An 18,291-nucleotide genomic window follows, 5' to 3' on the forward strand; every position below is an offset into this window, starting at 1 on the left:
TCTACCAAGAATGATGGGACATGTCGGATTGCAATCAATATCAAGCACAATGAAATCCACTGGTACATAGTTCCTATTTGCAATAATAAGAACATCATTGATCCTTCTCATAGGTTTCTTAACAGTAGAATCCGCAAGATGCAAATTGAGAGAGCATTCATCAATCTCATTGAAGCCTAGAATATCACATAAATACTTTGGAATAGCGGAAACACTAGCACCCAAATCACACAAAGCATGGCATTCATAGTTTTTAATCTTGATTTTGATAGTAGGTTCCCACTCATCATGATGTTTTCTAGGAATAGATACTTCCAACTCAATTTTCTCTTCAAGAGGTTTCATCATAGCACCAACGATATGATCGGTAAAGGCTTTATTTTGGCTATAAGCATGTGGAGAGTTTAGCATGGATTGCATCAAGGAAATACATTCAATCAAGGAGCAACTATCACAACTGAATTCCTTGAAATCCAAAGTAGTAATTTCATTACTACTCAAAGTTTTGATATCCTCTACTCCACTTTCAGTGTTGTTAGCATCAAGATAGAGAGACTCCGAATCATTGGGGCTTTTTTCAACCAAAGTGGATTCATATCAAGCCCCATCATCATTAGGATTGACATTAGAAAACAAGGATTCAATATGAGTCACACCAAGCACTTTAAGATCTTCGTGATTCTCATCACATATTTCAGGTTTAGCGGCCATTTTATTGACTAAGGTGGCTTGTTTATCAGAAATCTGGCCTACCAATTTCTCCAGATGAGAAAATTGAGAATTTAACGCAAGGAATTCTTTGGCCATATCATCAACCTCTTTATTCATATAAGCCATCAAATAATTTTGCTCCCTTAGTTCTCTACGAAACTAGCTGTTATGATCAAACTGAGTAGACATGAAGCTTTTAAGACTAGTTTCAATCTCTTCCAACCTTTTATAGTGAGCATCATAATCATCTGGGTGGGCCATACAGGTCATAGCAGGCAGACAAACGCACAAGCAAATAGAAGGCAAGCGAAAAAAAGGGCGAACAAAAAAGGCAAATATTTTTGTAAATTTTTCTTTTTCAGAAGTGGGGGAGAGGAAAACGAGAGGCAAAAGGCAAAAAAAAAAGAAGTAAATGCAACAGATGAATTTGCGATAGTTACTTGGATAAGCTTCACTTAGAATAATCCCCGGCGCGAGAAATTGACACGTTGAAGGTAGACTATTCTTGACTTGATACTCCCCGACAACGGCGCCAGAAATTCTTCTTGCTACCTCTTGAGCTTGCGTTGGTTTTTCCCTTGAAGAGTCAAGGGTGATGCAGCACAGTAGTAGTAAGCATTTACCTCAGTTTGAGAACCAAGGTATCAATCCAGTAGGAGTATCAAGACAAGTCACCAATGTACCTGCGCAAAAAAAAACTTGCACCCAACGCAATAAAGGGGTTGTCAATCCCTTCACGATTAATTGCAAGGTGAGATCTGAAGGTAGAAAGTGCAACAAAGTAAAAGTGTAGAGCTGAAAATATGATGTGAAGTAGACCCTGGGGCCATAGTGTTCACTATAGGCTTCTCTCATGATAGCAAGTATTACGGTGGGTGAACGAATTACCGTCGAGCAATTGATAGAACCGCGCAAAGTCATGATGATATCTAAGGCAATGATCATACATATAGGCATCACATTTGAGACAAGTAGACCGATACTGTGTGCATCTACTACTATTACTCCACCCATCGACCGCTATCCAGCATGCATCTAGTGTATTGAGTTCATAACAAACAGAGTAACGCCTTAAGCAAGATGACATGATGTAGAGGGATAAATTCATGCAATAGATATAAACCCCATCTTTTTACCCTTGATGGCAACAACATGATGCGTGCCTCGCTACTCCTTCTGTCACTAGGTGAGGACACCACACAGTATGAACCCAAAACCAAGCACTTCTCCCATTGCAAGAATTATAGATCAAGTTGGCCAAACAAAACCCACAATTCGAAGAGAATTACAAGGATACGAAATCATGCATATAAGAGATCAGAGGAGACTCAAATAATATTCATAGATAATCTAATCATAAATCCACAATTCATCGGATCTCGACAAACAAACCGCAAAAGAAGGTTACATCGGATAGTTCTCCATGAAGATCATGGAGAACTTTGTATTGAATATCCAAGAGAGAGAAGAAGCCATCTAGCTACTAGCTATGGACCCGAATGTCTGTGGTGAACTACTCACGCATCATAGGAGAGGCAATGGTGTTGATGAAGAAGCCCTCTGTGTCTGAATCCCCCCTCCGGCAGGGCACCAGAACGTATCCCATATGGGATCTTGCGGAGACAGAAGCTTGCGGCGGCGAAAAAGTATTTTCATGGCTCTCCCTGGCAGTTTTGAATTTTTAGGGCATTTATAGGCGGAAGAAGTAGTGCAAAGGAGCCACATGGGGCCCACAAGCCTGGTTGGCGCCCCCAGGCCGCGACTAGGGGGCTTGTGGCCTCCCCTGGGGTCCTTTGCATTGGTTCTCAAGTTCCCTGCGTATCTTCTGTTAAGGAAAAAAAAATCTTTCTGAAGGTTTTATTTCGTTTGGACTACGTTTAATATTCTTCTCTGAAAAGGGTCAAAAACACGGAAAAAACAGGAACTGTCACTTGGCACTGAGTTAATAGGTTAGTCCCAAAAAATATATCAAATAGCATATTCATGCATACAAAACATCCAAAGTTGACAAGATAATAGCATGTAACCATAAAAAATTATATATACGTTGGAGACGTATCAGTATCTCGGGGCTGACTCGGTAATACAACATCACATACAAGCCTTGCAAGCAATGTGACTCAAGTGTAAGTCACGGGATCTTGTATTACGGAATTTGTAAAGATACTTGCCGGTAACGAGGTTGAAGTAGGTATAGAGATACCGACGATCAAATCTCGGGGAAGTAACATACCGAAGGACAAAGGGAATGTTATACGGGATTATACGAATCCTTGGCACATAGGTTCAACCGATAAGATCTTCGTAGAATATGTAGGATCCAATATGGACATCCAGGTCCCGCTATTGGATATTGACCGAGGAGTGTCTCGGGTCATGTCTGCATAGTTCTCGAACCCGCAGGATCTGGACACTTAAGGTTCGGTGACGTTTTAGTATAGTTGAGTTATATGTGTTGGTGACTGAAGGTTGATCGGAGTACCGGATGAGATCACGGACGTCATGAGGGTTTCCAGAATGGTCCGGAGACAAGGATTGATATATAGGATGGTTTCATTTGGTCACTTGAAAGATTTCGGGCATTACCGACAGTGTACCACGAGTGACGAATGGGTTCCGGATATTCACTGAGAGGGGCCACCCACCCGGGAGTGAGCCTAGTATCCCTAGGGTGGCGCACCAACCTTTAGTGGGCCAGTGAGGCCAGACCAAGTGGGCTATGGCGCCACAAGGAGAAAAAACCAAAAGAAAGGGAAAAAGGAAAGAGGGAGGTGGGAAGGAAGGAGTGGACTCCTTCCCCCAAACCGAATTGGGGTGGGAGTCCACCTCCTCCTCTCGGCCGACACCCTTGGGGCTCCCTTGATCCCCAAGGCTAGCCCCTCCCCTCCTCCTATATATATTGGTGGTTTTAGGGTTATTTAAGACACAACCTTTCCACGTGCAACTCAAACCTATACCACGTAGTTCTTCCTCTAGATTAGATTTTTGCCGAGCTTGGGCGGAGCCCTGCAGGAATAGATCATCACCAACACCGGCGCACCGTCACGCTGTCGGAGAACTCATCTACTTCCCTGTCTCCCTTGCTGGATCAAGAAGGCGGAGATCGTCACCGAGCTGTACGTGTGCTGAACGCGGAGGTGTCGTCCGTTCGGTACTAGATCTGGACGGATCGTGGGACAGATCGTGGGATGACGGTGATTTGTATCACGAAGCCCTACAACTACATCAACCGCGTTTCTTAATGCTTCCCACTTAGAAATCTACAAGGGTATGTGGATATGATCTCCCTCTCGTAGATGAACATCACCATGATAGGTCTTCGTCTGCGTAGGAAATTTTTTGTTTCCCATGCAACGTTCCCCAACAGTGGCATCATGAGCTAGGTTCATGCGTAGATGTAATCTCGAGTAGAACACAAAAGTTTTTGTGGGCGTTGATGTTCGATTTGCTGCCCTCCTTAGTCTTTTCTCGATTCAGCGGTATTGTTGGATTGAAGCGGCCCAGACCGACATTACTCGTACCTTATGAGAGACTGGTTTCATCGACCAACATGCAACTCGTTGCATAAAGATGACTGGTGGGTGTCGGTTTCTTGAACTTTAGTTGAATTGGATTTGACCGAGGCGGTCCTTGGAGAGAGGTTAGATATCAATTTGCACATCTCCATTATAGTTTTTGCGTAAGTAAGATGCGATCATACTAGATACCCATAGCGGCCATGTAAAACATGCAACAAAAAGTTAGAGGACGTCTCACTTGGTTTTTGCAGAGTATGCTTGTGGTGTGATATGGACAAAGACATGATGTGATATATTGGATGTATGAGATGATCATGTTGTAATAGTTAATATCGACTTGCACGTCGATGCTACGGCAACCGGCAGGAGCCATAGGGTTGTCTTTAAACTAACGTTTGTGTTTGCAGATGCGTTTACTATATTGCTAGGTTGTAGCTTTAGTAGTAATAGCATAGATAGCATGCCAACCTCGATGGCGGCACGATGATGGAGATCATGGTGTGGCACCGGTGACAAGAAGATCATGTCGGTGCTTTGGTGATGGAGATCAGGAAGCACAAGATCATGGCCATAGCATGTCGCTTATGAATTGCATGTGATGTTAATCCTTTTATGCACCTTATCTTGCTTAGGACGACGATATCATTATAAAGTGATCCCTCATTAAAATTTCAAGATAAAATTGTGTTCTCCCCGACTGTGCACCGTTGCGACAGTTCGTCGTTTCGAGACACCACATGATGATCGGGTGTGATAGACTCAACGTTCACATACAACGGGTGCAAAACAGTTGCACACGCGGAACACTCGGGTTAAACTTGACGAGCCTAGCATGTGCAGACATGGCCTCGGAACACAAGAGACCGAAAGGTCGAGCATGAATCATATAGTTGATATGATTAGCATAGAGATGTTTACCACTAAAACTATACTCAACTCACGTGATGATCACACTTGAGTTAGTGAATTTGGATCATGCCACACTCAACTAACTAGAGGGATGTCTATTTGAGTGGGAGTCTATTAGTAATTTGATTAATTAAACTCTAGTTGTCTTGAACATAGTCTAAGTCCACTTTGCAATATTTTATGTTGAAGATCAATCGCTCACGCAGTAGCAACCCTGAATTTCAATACATTCTTAGAGAAAGCTAAGTTGAAAGATGATGGAAGCAACTTTGTAGACTGGGCACGTAATCCTAGGCTCATCCTACAAGCTGGGAAAAAGAATTATGTCCTTGATGTTGTGCTAGGAGATGAACTACCCGCTACGGCTGACCAAGATGTTAAGAATGCCTGGTTAACACGTAAGGAGGGCTACTCAGTAGTTCAATGTGCAGTCTTGTATGGCTTAGAACCGGGACTTCAACGTCGCTTTGAGCGTCATGGAGCATTTGAGATGTTCCAGGAGTTGAAGTTTATCTTTCAGAAGAATGCCTGGATCGAGAGGTATGAGACCTCCGATAAATTCTATGCTTGCAAGATGGAGGAGAATTCGTTTGTCAGTGAACATGTGCTCAAAATGTCTGCGGTACTCAAACTGTCTAGCTGAGCTAGGTATTGAACTCCCCCAAGAGGTTATCACTGACGGAATTCTTCAATCACTGTCACCTAGCTATAAGAGCTTTGTGTTGAACTATAACCTGCAAGGGATGAACAAGTCACCCGGCGAGTTGTTCGCGATGCTTAAAGTCGCAGAGTCAGAACTTCGGAAAGAGCATCACGTGTTGATGGTCAGTAAGACCACTGGTTTCAAGAGAAACGACAAAGTCAAAAAAGGTAACTCCAAGAAGAGCGGCAAGCCTGTTGCCAATCCGACGAAGAAACCCAAGGTTGGGCCTAAGCCTGAAACAGAGTGTTATTATTGCAAGGGACTGGGTCACTGGAAGCGCAACTGCCCCAAGTATTTGGCCGATAAAAAGGCGGCCAAGGAAAAATCAGGGATATTCGATATACATGTTATTGATGTGTACTTAACCAACTCTCGTAGTAGTGCATGGGTATTCGATACCGGTTCTGTTGCTCATATTTGCAACTCGAAACAGGAACTGCGGAATAAACGAAGGTTGGCGAAGGATGAAGTGACGATGCGCGTGGGAAATAGTTCCAAGGTTGATGCAATCGCCGTCGGCACAGTTTAACTTCACTTACCATCAGGATTAGTTATGAACTTAAATAATTGTTATTTAGTGCCTGCATTAAGCATGAACATTATATCTGGATCTTGTTTATTGCGAGACGGTTACTCGTTTAAGTCAGAGAATAATGGTTGTTCTATTTCTATGAGTAATATCTTTTATGGTCATGCACCCAATGTGAGAGGTTTGTTCATATTGAATCTTCATTGTGATGATACACATATACATAAGATTGAGACCAAAAGATGTAGAGTTAACAATGATAGCGCCAGGTTTTTGTGGCACTGCAGCTTAGATCATATTGGAGTAAAGCGCATGAAGAAACTCTATTCCGATGGGCTTTTGGAGTCACTTGATTTTGAATCACTTGACAAGTGCGAACCATGCCTCATGGGAAAGATGACTAAGACTCCATTCTCCGGAACAATGGAGCGTGCAAGTGACTTGTTGCAGATCATACATACCGATGTGTGTGGTCCAATGAGTGTGGAGGCGCGCGGTAGATATCGTTATTTTCTCACCTTCAGTGACGATTTGAGTAGGTATGGATATATCTACTTGATGAAGCACATGTCTGAAACGTTTGAGAACTTCAAGCAAATTGAGAGTGAAGTTGAAAATCATCGTAACAAGAAGATCAAGTTCCTGCGTTCTGATCGAGGGGGCGAATATGTGAGTTTCGAGTTTGGTGCTCACTTAAGACAATGTGGAATAGTTTGACAATTGACACCGCATGGAACACCACAACATAATGTTGTGTCCGAACATCGAAATCGTACTTAGATATGGTACGATCTATGATGTATCTTATCGATTTGTCGTTATCGTTTTGGGGTTATGCATTAGAGACAGCTGCATTCACTTTAAATAGGGCACCGTCAAAATCCGTTGAGATGACACAATATGAGCTGTGGTATGGCAAGAGGCCAAAGTTGTCATTTCTTGAAGTATGGGATGTGATGCTTATGTCAAAAAGCTTTAGCCTGAAAAGCTAGAATCCAAAGCGGAAAAGTGCATCTTCATAGGTTACCCAAAGGAGACAGTTGGGACACCTTCTATCTCGGATCCAAGGGCAAAGTGTTTGTTGCTAAGAACGGAGCTTTTCTTGAGAAGGAGTTTCTCTCGAAAGAATTGAGTGGGAGGAATATAGAACTTGATGAGGTTGTAGAACCTGTATTCCCTCTAGATGGTGGCGCATGGCAATGGGAAACCTGTGTCGATGATGATCATGAAGCTTCGGATCAAGTTGCTACCGGACCTTGCAGGTTGACATGATCACGTACTGCTCTTGAGTGGTACAGTAATCCTGTCTTATCTATCATGTTGTTAGAAAACAATGAACCTGTGAATTATGAAGAAGCAATGGTGGGCCCGGATGTCAAAACGGCGTTCCTTAACGGTTTTCTTAAGGAAGAGCTTTTTATGATGCAACCCAAAGGTTTTGTCGCCAAAGAATGCTAACAAAGTGTGCAAGCTCCAGCGATCCATTTATGGACTGGTGCAAGCATCTCGGAGTTAGAATAAGCGCTTTGATGAGGTGACCAAAGCATTTGGGTTTATACAAGTTGTTGGAGAATCTTGTATTTACAAGAAAGTGAGTGGGAGCTCTATGGCGTTTCTAATATTATATGTGGATGACATATTGCTGATTGGAAACAATGTGGAGTTTTTAGAGAGCGTAAAAGATTACTTGAACAAATGTTTTTCAATGAAGGACCTAGGAGAAGCTGCTTACATATTAGGCATTAAGATCTATAGGGATAGATCGAGATGCCTAATAGTACTTTCACAAAGCACATACCTTGATAAAGTTTTGAAGAAGTTCAAAATGGAGCAGTCCAAGAAGGGGTACTTGCCAGTATTAGAAGGTATAAAGTTGAGTAAGACTCAGTGTCCAGTAACTCCGGAAGATAGAGAAAATATGAGTACCGTCCCCTATGCTTCAGCCATAGGGTTTATCATGTATGCAATGATGTGCACTAGACCGGACGTCAGCCTAGCCATAAGTATGGCATGAAAGTTTCAAAGTAATGCACGAGTGGATCACTGGACGGTGGTCAAGAATATTCTGAAGTACCTGAAAAGGACTAAGGAAATGTTTCTCGTTTATGGAGGTGACGAAGAGCTCGTTGTAAAGGGTTACGTTGATGCAAGCTTTGACACTGATCCGGATGACTCTAAGTCTCAAACCGGATACGTATTTATTCTTAATGGGGGTGCGGTAAGCCGGTGTAGTTCCAAGGAAAGTGTCATAGCAGATTCTACATGTGAGGAGGAGTACATGGCTGCCTCGGAGGTAGCTAAGGAGGGTGTCTGGATGAAGCAGTTCATGACGGATCTTGGAGTTGTGCCGAGCGCACTAAATCCAATAACTGTGTTCTGTGACAACACTGGTTCCATTGCTTTAGTAAAGGAACCAAGGTTTCATAAGAAGACCAGACACATCAAATGATGCTTCAACCTCATCCGCGACTACGTCGAATGAGAGGACGTAAATATTTGCAAAGTGCACATGGATCTGAATGTAGCAGATCTGTGACAGCCCGAGACCGACGTTCCAGAAGATTCCCCTTCTATTCCGTTTCCGTCGTGTGATTATTTTTATTTGTTGCATCATCATTGCATCATGCGCATCATCCGCATTGCATCGGCATCCCGTTGCCGCCATTTTTCAAACTTGCATCCGTTAGTAGTTACCGGTTCTCGTCGTTGTCCGTTCTGAGCCCGACCACACATGCATGCACGTGCGACATCGTTTGAATCTTGTTTTTAAAAGTGTGTATAAAACTTTCTCTGTTTGGTTCGAAGTTGGCGTGCGGTCTTATTTTAATATAGCTAGGCCGCCTGTCAAATTTCGTCGCAATCGGAGTCCGTCTGGTACTCGAACGGTCGACCATAGCAGCACCGTCTCCGGTCTATCGTCGGATGTTTTCCAGTATTTTAAATCTCGTTGCTGTGCCGCCTGTTTTCCCTCTCGTCTCTGGATAACTACTCTACACGGCCACTTAACCGTCCCCGTGTTCGAGATTGTCCGATTCCAATCCGGGACGAAATTCCGCTAAACCTAGCCCCCCCCCCTTTGTCTATAAATAGACCTCCCGGGGCATTTTAGACACCAAACCCTAGCCGCCTCGGGATCCGCGCCCCACCTACCACCCAGCAGCCACCACCTCCAGCCTCTCCCCTCCTCAGCCTCCAGCCACCGCGGGCCTGCCCGAGCCCATCCGAGGCCCGCTGGGCCTGGATCCGTGCCGCCTCCTGGAGGCCGAGCCTCCCTCCTCCTCCCGAGTTGTGCTGCGCCTCCAGTGCCTCCCCGCCGCCTCGTAGTCTCGCCTCCAACATCTCCCCGTTGGAGCCGCTGTGGCCAGGGCCCGGAACTGGCCAGAGTGCCACCACCGACGATCACCTCCCCAAGGCCGGTGCCGCCGCGTGCTCTCTCTCTCTCTTCCCCGCCGGTTCCCTCTCCCTCTAATCCTTCTCCCTCGTTGACCACGCAGGAGCCGCCATGGAGGTCGTCGTCGCCTCCTGCCGCCGGAAAGGCGCCCCCACCTGTCGGCGCCCTCGGTTCCTCGCCGGCAAGTCCCGCATCGTTGCGTCGCCGTGGCGCCCCCCTCACCAGAGCCATGTCGCACCGCCGTGCGATTCCATCTCAGGAACGAGCATGGGGACGAGCCCCCTTGCCCCGCTCCTGGGCTTCGCCAGCCGAGGTGGCCCAGGCCAGCACCTCCGGCGGCCCAGCATCGCCCCAAGGCCCATCCCCCTCGTCACGTCCAACCTCCTCCCGAGCCGGCCCGTGTGTCCTGTGGTGAGCACCCCCCAAGCGTGTTATATCTCGCCCGTGCGACTTTTAGCTATCCAACACCCATAGTTAGGCCCGGTAGTTTATTTTCTTTTTAGGGATTTTCAGAATTAATTAATTCCAGAAAATAGACGTATATTAAAACGCCCGTAGAATTCAAACCCTATGTCGGATCAAAGCGAGTTGTATATGTATCTCGTGTAGAATTTTGCGGAGATTAAGAATTTGTAACTTGCATGCATGTTTGAAGTGATTTGACCCGCCATATCCCTAGATTTGCATGCTATCCCAATAGGGGATCGTCCCGTATTTATTTTTCGTGGGCGTCCGGATTGCTCGAACTCCATAGATAAAATGCTCATGTTTTATGAACCCTTTTTCCATGTATTTTAGAGTAGTTGGTTGTATTTTTGCATGTGGGATTCCGTAGCTAGTTTGTCATACCGTGTTTAGGATATTATCTCGCATATACGTGTGGCGATATTCTTGTGTTGCAACCCCTCATGTTAAATATGTTTTCGGGGTAGAAAAATCCATAGGATTTAACTATGCATTTAGTTTTAGCTTTTGAGCAAGTTAGTTCGCGTGATATTTTGCTATGTTGCCCTCTTGTCTATTTTGTGTGATTTAATCCGTGCTTCATTTGAAGGAGTTGTCAACTAGATAATTGTTCTTGGATGTTTAGCCTAGCCCCTGGTAATTTTGGTTGCAATAGAAATCCATGTTTAGGTGTGGTTTGATTGCTCTCAAGTTGCTAGAAAATAGTGCTGATTTGGAGATGCTGGAATATTTCTAAGTCTGAGATCTGTTATATTTTGTTGTTATCTTGTCTTGATTTTATCTGGTGATCTGTAGCTCTTTTGAGGTTGGTGCAATGGAGTTAGTTGTAGACTTTAGGCTTCTCTAGAATGCTGTAAATTTTCATGCCATTTGGAGTCCTGTAGCTTATGGTTTTGCTGCTGTCAATATGCCTTCAGATCGAAAACTGCACTGTCATAAACTATGGTTTTCACCAAGTCTAAAACTGCATGTGAACAACCATTTTGTGACTTCTTTTCCCTAGTGATCCATGCTTCCATGCTAGGTGTTATTAGTTGTATGTTGTAGTGCTTCTTGCCCTCTATCGTCTCATGCCGTGGTTGAGCATATTGGATTTGTTTAGCTCGTAGTTGTGGGGTGTAGAAAATGCTATGTGGCTGATTTTGGCAGATTGTAGTGCTTTCTTGTTTAGCTCGTAGTTGTTGAACCGTTGCTCCGTTTTGACCGTGTCCTATATGAAACTTCCCTAGAAGCTCGCGTAGATTCATATTATCTTGCTGGTCGTGTGTTTTGAAATGCTTGTGACTGTCGTTGCACACATTTTGCTTTCATGCCATCATATCTTGCGGTGCTCGTATCTTTTGAACCGTAGCTCCGTTGGAGATGTTCTCTATGTGTAAATTGCTTGTAACGACGCGTAGAATCAAGTGAACCTATTTGTTTTTCTGTTTAACAAATATTTAAACGTGTTAGTTCAGATCTGGACATAATTGTTAATTAACATGTGAGGTTGTTTCGGAGATGCTATATGTCATTTCCAACCTCATTTAAAATGCCTAGATAGGTAGATTAATTGCGCTTCACCTCTTGCCATGTTTAATAACATTTAGTATTGCCGAGTACCTAATCGGGATAGAACTAAATAATTCGTATGTGGAGTTTCGTCAATATGCAACTCATTGCATATTGAACTTCACTTAATGTGTAGTGTTTGATTGTCGTGAATTGCCATGCCATGTCCTGCATATATTCAGCTGTTCATGCATCATTTGTGTTGTGCATCGTGTGGTGTATATCGTGTGTTGATTCTTGTTCCTGTTTCCTTTGTCTCGATAGAGTTCCGCAAGCGTGTCGGAAAGTGAGGACCCGTTCGACTATTCCGGTTCGTCTGCTTCACGGAGTCGTTCTTCTTCCAAGCGGGGTCTCAGGCAAGATGACCACTTCCCTAGATACCATTACTATCATTGCCATGCTAGTTTTATCGCTTCTATCAATTATGTCTCGTTGCCTACCACCTGTTAAATATCAGCCTCTCAACAATGCCATGAAAACCTTCAACCTGTTCACCACCTAGCAAACCACTGATTGGCTATGTTACTGCTTGCTTAACCATGTGTTAGCATTGCTAGTTGCAGGTGCAGTTGCTTCCATGTGATAACATGGGTTCCTTGTTATATCACCATATTAAATTCTATTTATTTAATGCACCTATATACTTGGTAAAAGGTGGAAGGCTCGGCCTTTCTAGCCTGGTGTTTTGTTCCACCTTTGCCCCCTTAGTTTCGGCTACCGGTGTTATGTTCCATAATTGAGCGCTCCTAACACGATCGGGGTTGTTATGGGGACCCCCTTGATAATTCGTTTTAGATTAAAGCTGGTCTGGCAAGGCCCAACATTGGTACTACATTTGCCCAACATAATAATTTTGTTAATACTGAAAGCATAGGGTGTCATGAACCCGAGGAGTAATTTTACATAATACAGGGAGGGCCAGTGCTAATGGTGCTGGTCCAAAACAGAGCACTGTGCGGGGCCAACCCAGGGCAACTTGGGAGATTTCTATCAGGCCACCGTACGTGTCGCTCATCCATCGTGTCCTAAGAACAAGATACGCGGCTCCTATCGGGATCGTTGACAGGTCGGGCGGCCTTGCTCGATTAGTTTGACCTTTGACGAATGTCTTGTGCATCGGGATTCCGGTGATGCTTTGGGTACTCTCAGAGTTGAGGTTTTCCACTAAGGAGTCCGATGAGATCGCGAGTTTCGTGATAGAGGATTTCTATGCGGCTTGTGGTAATTTGTGATGGATTAGTTGGAGCACCCCTGCTGGGTTAAATCTTTTGGAAAGCCATGCCCGCGGTTATGTGGCAACGTGGAAACTTTGTTTAACACTGGTTCTAAACAACTTGAAGTTAACTTAATTAAAATATGCCAACTGAGTGTGTAACCGTGACTGTCTCTTTCGCAAGTTCCTTCTCCGGTCAAGGACACACTGGGGTTATGTCTGACGTAGGTAGGTGTTCATGATCATTCATTTGATCATCAATAGTTCACGTCGGGTATGCGTAGTTTACCCCCTCTTATTTCTTGTACTCGTAAGTTAGCCACCTCATATATGCTTAGTCGCTTGCTGCAGCCTCACCACTTATCCATACCTCGCCTATTAAGATTTGCTAGTCTTGATACCTTTGGAAATGAGATTGCTGAGTCCCCTGTGGCTCATAGATTACTACAACACCAGTTGCAGGTACAGGTAAAGGTTACTTGACACGAGCGCGTTGATTTTTCATTTGGAGTTGCTTCTTCTTCCTCTTCTTCATCGATCTAGAATGGGTTCCAGGCCGGCAGCCTGGGATAGCAAGGATGGACGCGTTCTCTTTTCTCGTCTATTTTCGTCCGTAGTCGGACCCTGCTCTTCTGCATGATGTTTATGTATTGTACTGATGTGACTCTTATGTAGCTTGTGGCGAGTGTAAGCCAATTCTATATATATCTCATCTTTTCAGTACATGTACTTGTAACGATATCCATTCTTGCGAAACGACGAGATGCGCTTCTATCCCTGACGAGGCCCTCATTCCAAATTGAGGATAGGATCGCATCTTGGGCGTTTCAAGATCCGCTGACTAAACCTCTTCCACGAGCGAAGGATGATCAACACCAGAACTGTATGGGTGTTAGATTCATTCCAATGTAAATCGCATAGCGATGTGAGACTAGATTATTGACTCCAGTGCAAGTGGGAGACTGTTGGAAATATGCCCTAGAGGCGATGATAAAATAGTTATTATTATATTTCTTGTTTCAAGATAATCATATATTATCATGCTATAATTGTATTGAATGAAAGCATAGATACATGTGTGGATATATAGACAAAACAATGTCCCTAGTAAGCTTGTAGTTGACTAGCCAGTTGATCAAGGATGGTTAAGGTTTTCTGACCATATGCAAAGTGTTGTCACTTGATAACTGGATCACATCATTAGGAGAATGATGTGATGGACAAGAACCAAACTATGAACGTAGCATGTGATCGTGTCATTTTGTTGCTATTGTTTTCTGCGTATCAAGTATTCATTCCTATGACCATGAGATCATGTAACTCACTGACACCGGAGGAATACCTTGTGTGCATAAAATGTCACAACGTTACTGGGTGACTATAAAGGTGCTCTACAGGTATCTCCGAAGGTGTCCGTTGAGTTAGCATGGATCAAGACTGGGATTGGTCACTCCGTGTGACAGAGAGGTATCTCGGGGCCCACTCGGGAATACAACATCACATACAAGCCTTGCAAGCAATGTGACTCAAGTGTAAGTCACGGGATCTTTTATTATGGAACAAGTAAAGAGACTTGCCGGGAACAAGGTTGAAATAGGTATAGAGATACCGACGATCAAATCTCGGGCAAGTAACATACCGAAGGACAAAGGGAATGTTATACGGGATTATATAAATCCTTGGCACAGAGGTTCAACCGATAAGATCTTCGTATAATATGTAGGATCCAATATGGACATCCAGGTCCCGCTATTGGATATTGAACGAGGAGTGTCTCGTGTCATGTCTGCATAGTTCTCGAACCCGCAGGGTTTGCACACTTAAGGTTCAGTGACGTTTTAGTATAATTGAGTTATATGTGTTGGTGAAAGAAGGTTGTTCAGAGTCCTGGATGAGATCACGGACGTCACGAGGGTTTCCGGAATGGTCCGGAAATGAAGATTGATATATAGGATGGTTTCATTTGGTCACGAGGGTTTCATTTGGTGTTCGGGCATTATCGGGAGTGACGAATGGGTTCCGGATATTCACCGGGAGGGGGCCACCTACCCGAGAGTGAGCCGAGTAGCCCTAGGGTAGCGCACCAGCCCTTAGTGGGATCGTGAGGCCAGCCCAAGTGGGCTATGGCGCCACAAGGAGAAAAAACCAAAAAAAGGAAAAAAAGGAAAGAGGGAGGTGGGAAGGAAGGAGTGGACTCCTTCCCCCAATCCGAATTGGGGTGAGAGTCCACCTCCCCCTCTCGGCCGGCGCCCTTGGAGCTCCATTGAGCCCCAAGGATATGCCCTCCCCTCCTTCCAAATATATTGGTGGTTTTAGGGCTTTTGAAGACACAACCTTTCCACGTGCAACTCAAACCTATACCACGTAGTTCTTCCTCTAGATTAGATTTCTGCGGAGCTCGGGCGGAGCCCAGCAGGAATAGATCATCACCAACACGAGCGCGCCGCCACGCTGCCGGACAACTCATCTACTTCCCCGCCTCTCTTGCTGGATCAAGAAGGCGGAGATCGTCCTCCAGCTGTATGTGTGCTGAACGCGGAGGTGCCATCCGTTCGGTACTAGATCGGGACTGATCGTGGGACAGATCGTGGGACGACGGTGATTTGAATCATGAAGCTGTACCACTACACCAACCGCGTTTCTTAACTCTTCCGCTTAGCGATCTACAAGGGTATGTGGATCTGATCTCCCTCTCGTAGATGAACATCACCATGATAGGTCTTCGTGTGTGTAGGGAAATTTTTGTTTCCCATGCAACTTTCCCCAACACTTATGATGTTTTTACCTAACTAAGCTATTTATGTCATTTTGGAGGATAATTAGCTAAGTATGTCTTTGTTGGGGAAAATAAGCTAAATTGAAGAAGAAATAGAAGAAGCATGAAGAGAAGAAGGAGAAGAAAAATAAGAAGGAGTAGGATAAGAAGAAGAAAAGAAGAAGAGAAGAAGAAGAGAAGAAGAAGGAGAAGAAGGGGGAGAGAAGAAGAAGGAGAAGAAGGAGCCCTCCTTCTCCTCCTCCTTCTCCTTCTTCTCTTCTTCTTCTTCTTCCTTCTTTTCATTTCTCCTCTTCTCCTCTTCTTGGAGCTAAATTAGCTAAGTATGTATTTCTGGAGCTAAATGGGCTAATTATGTCATTTTAGAGGAAAACAAGCTAAGTATATAATATTAATGAGCTAACCAAGGTTCATATGCCATTTTGAGCTTATTATGTCTTTTAGGAGCTTAATTAGTCATTTTAATGAGCTAACCAAGGTTCTTATGATGTTTTACCTACTAAGCTAATTATGTCATTTTGGAGGATAATTAGCTAAGTCTGTCTTTGTTGGGGGAAATAAGATAAATTGAAGAAGAAAGAGAAGAAGCAAGAAGAGAAGAAGGAGAAGAAAAAGAAGAAGGAGGAGGAGAAGAAGAAGGAGGAGGAGAAGAAGAAGAAAAGAAGAAGAAAAGAAGAAGAGAAGAAGAACGAGAAGAAGGGGGAGAGAAGAAGAAGGAGAAGAAGGAGGGCTCCATCTTCTTCTCCTCCTTCTCCTTCTTATCTTCTTCTTATTCTTCTTCCTTCTTTTCATTTCTCATCTTCTCCTCTTCTTGGAGCTAAATTAGGTAACTATGTATTTTTGGAGCTAAATGGGCTAATTATGTCAGTTTAGAGGAAAACAAGCTAAGTATATAATATTATACTTCTGACCCTCCTGCAACCAATGAAACTGAAGAGCTGCCTTGCATGTGGGGCACGGGAACCTTCCATGCACACACCATCCAGAGAATAGCGCATACGCCGGGAAGTCAAGCATAGAGTACATGTAGAACACATGCATTTTGAAGTTTTCTTTTCTAGCGGCATCGTATGTCTTGACCCCATTATCCCAAGCTTCTTGCAATTCATCCTTAAGCGGCTGCATGTACACATTCATATTCTTCCCCAGATAATTGGGCCCTGGAATTATCAACGTCAGAAATATGTTCTTTTTTGCATAATCTGCCCCGGGGGGGGGGGATTGAGTGGAATGACAAATACAGGCCAACTAATGTATTGGGTTGCCGTCATGTCGAAGGGATTAAAACCATTTGTGGCAATGCAAACTCAAGGATTCCTTGGATCTGCCGCTTTATCCTGATGCAATCTATCAAAATGTTTCCAGGCTTCCCCATCCGATGTGTGTACCGCCATCTTATTCCCATCCGCATCTAGTTCGGTTCTTTTGCCCATTTTGTGCAATGTCATCTGTCTGGGTGTCTCTTCAACCATGAAAAGACGTTGAAGCCTTGGTATGATTGGCATATATCGAAGAACACTAATTGCTATTTTGGTCTGCCTCTTCTCACCCATACTGTTGTCTATCCCAAGATACATGCAAGACTTGCAATTGGGACAATAGTCCAAGTGTGCATACTCCTTCCTAAATAAGATACATCCTTTCTCGCATGCATCTATCTTCTCATAGGGCATCTTAAGTACACGAAGTATTTTGTCCGGCTGGTACAGGTTTGCGGGCATGACATGGCCTTTGGCTAGAAAGCGTCCAAATAGTGCCATCATCGCGTCGTAGCATTCTCTTCCCAAGTTGAACTGAGCCTTCAGAGCCATTACTCGTGCAATGGAATCCAGCTAACAAAGCTCAGTGTGCTCGTGGAGAGGACGTTTTGAAGACTCCAACATTTCATAGAAGGCCATTGCAGATTCTTCCATCTCATCATCTGAATGCCGAGCATCATCAAAGTCTTGCACCATGTCTTCGATCCCGGTACCATGCTCGTCGGTGCGACGACGAACCACCTCAGCTCTGGTGCGTTGTATAGACTCACCATGAAATGTCCAAACCGTATAATTAGGCTTGAAACCCCTCCTCTACAGGTGTTTAATCATTACAGCCTCTAACCTCTTTTTATAGTTGTCGCATTCAGGACAAGGGCACCAGTTTGTTTCCTGGCCATTTGCAAATGCGGCTTTCACAAACTCCTTGGTTTTTAGAAACCATTCTTTCGTCATCTCTTTCTGACTAGGGTGACCGGTGTACATCCACGCACGATCACTCATCTTGCCTAGTTACTAAACACACAAGAAATATATTTATATATAATTCATCATATATATTCATCAGTTAATCAAGTTCGCCAGTTTTATTACGTCCATGCAACCTACACGCTAATAGGTAAGGATAGGTCCTAATCCCACCCGAGTATGTGTAGATTGGGTTCATTTTCCCATGCTCTACTCCGGATCCAACGCAAAATTTAGGCAGCACCTCCCCGCTGTTCTCCTGATACACGTCTCCGCAATAAACAGAGAGGATGTGTATCCAGA

This window comes from Hordeum vulgare, chromosome 4H, assembly GCF_904849725.1.
Source record: "Hordeum vulgare subsp. vulgare chromosome 4H, MorexV3_pseudomolecules_assembly, whole genome shotgun sequence".
Taxonomy (NCBI): domain Eukaryota; kingdom Viridiplantae; phylum Streptophyta; class Magnoliopsida; order Poales; family Poaceae; genus Hordeum; species Hordeum vulgare.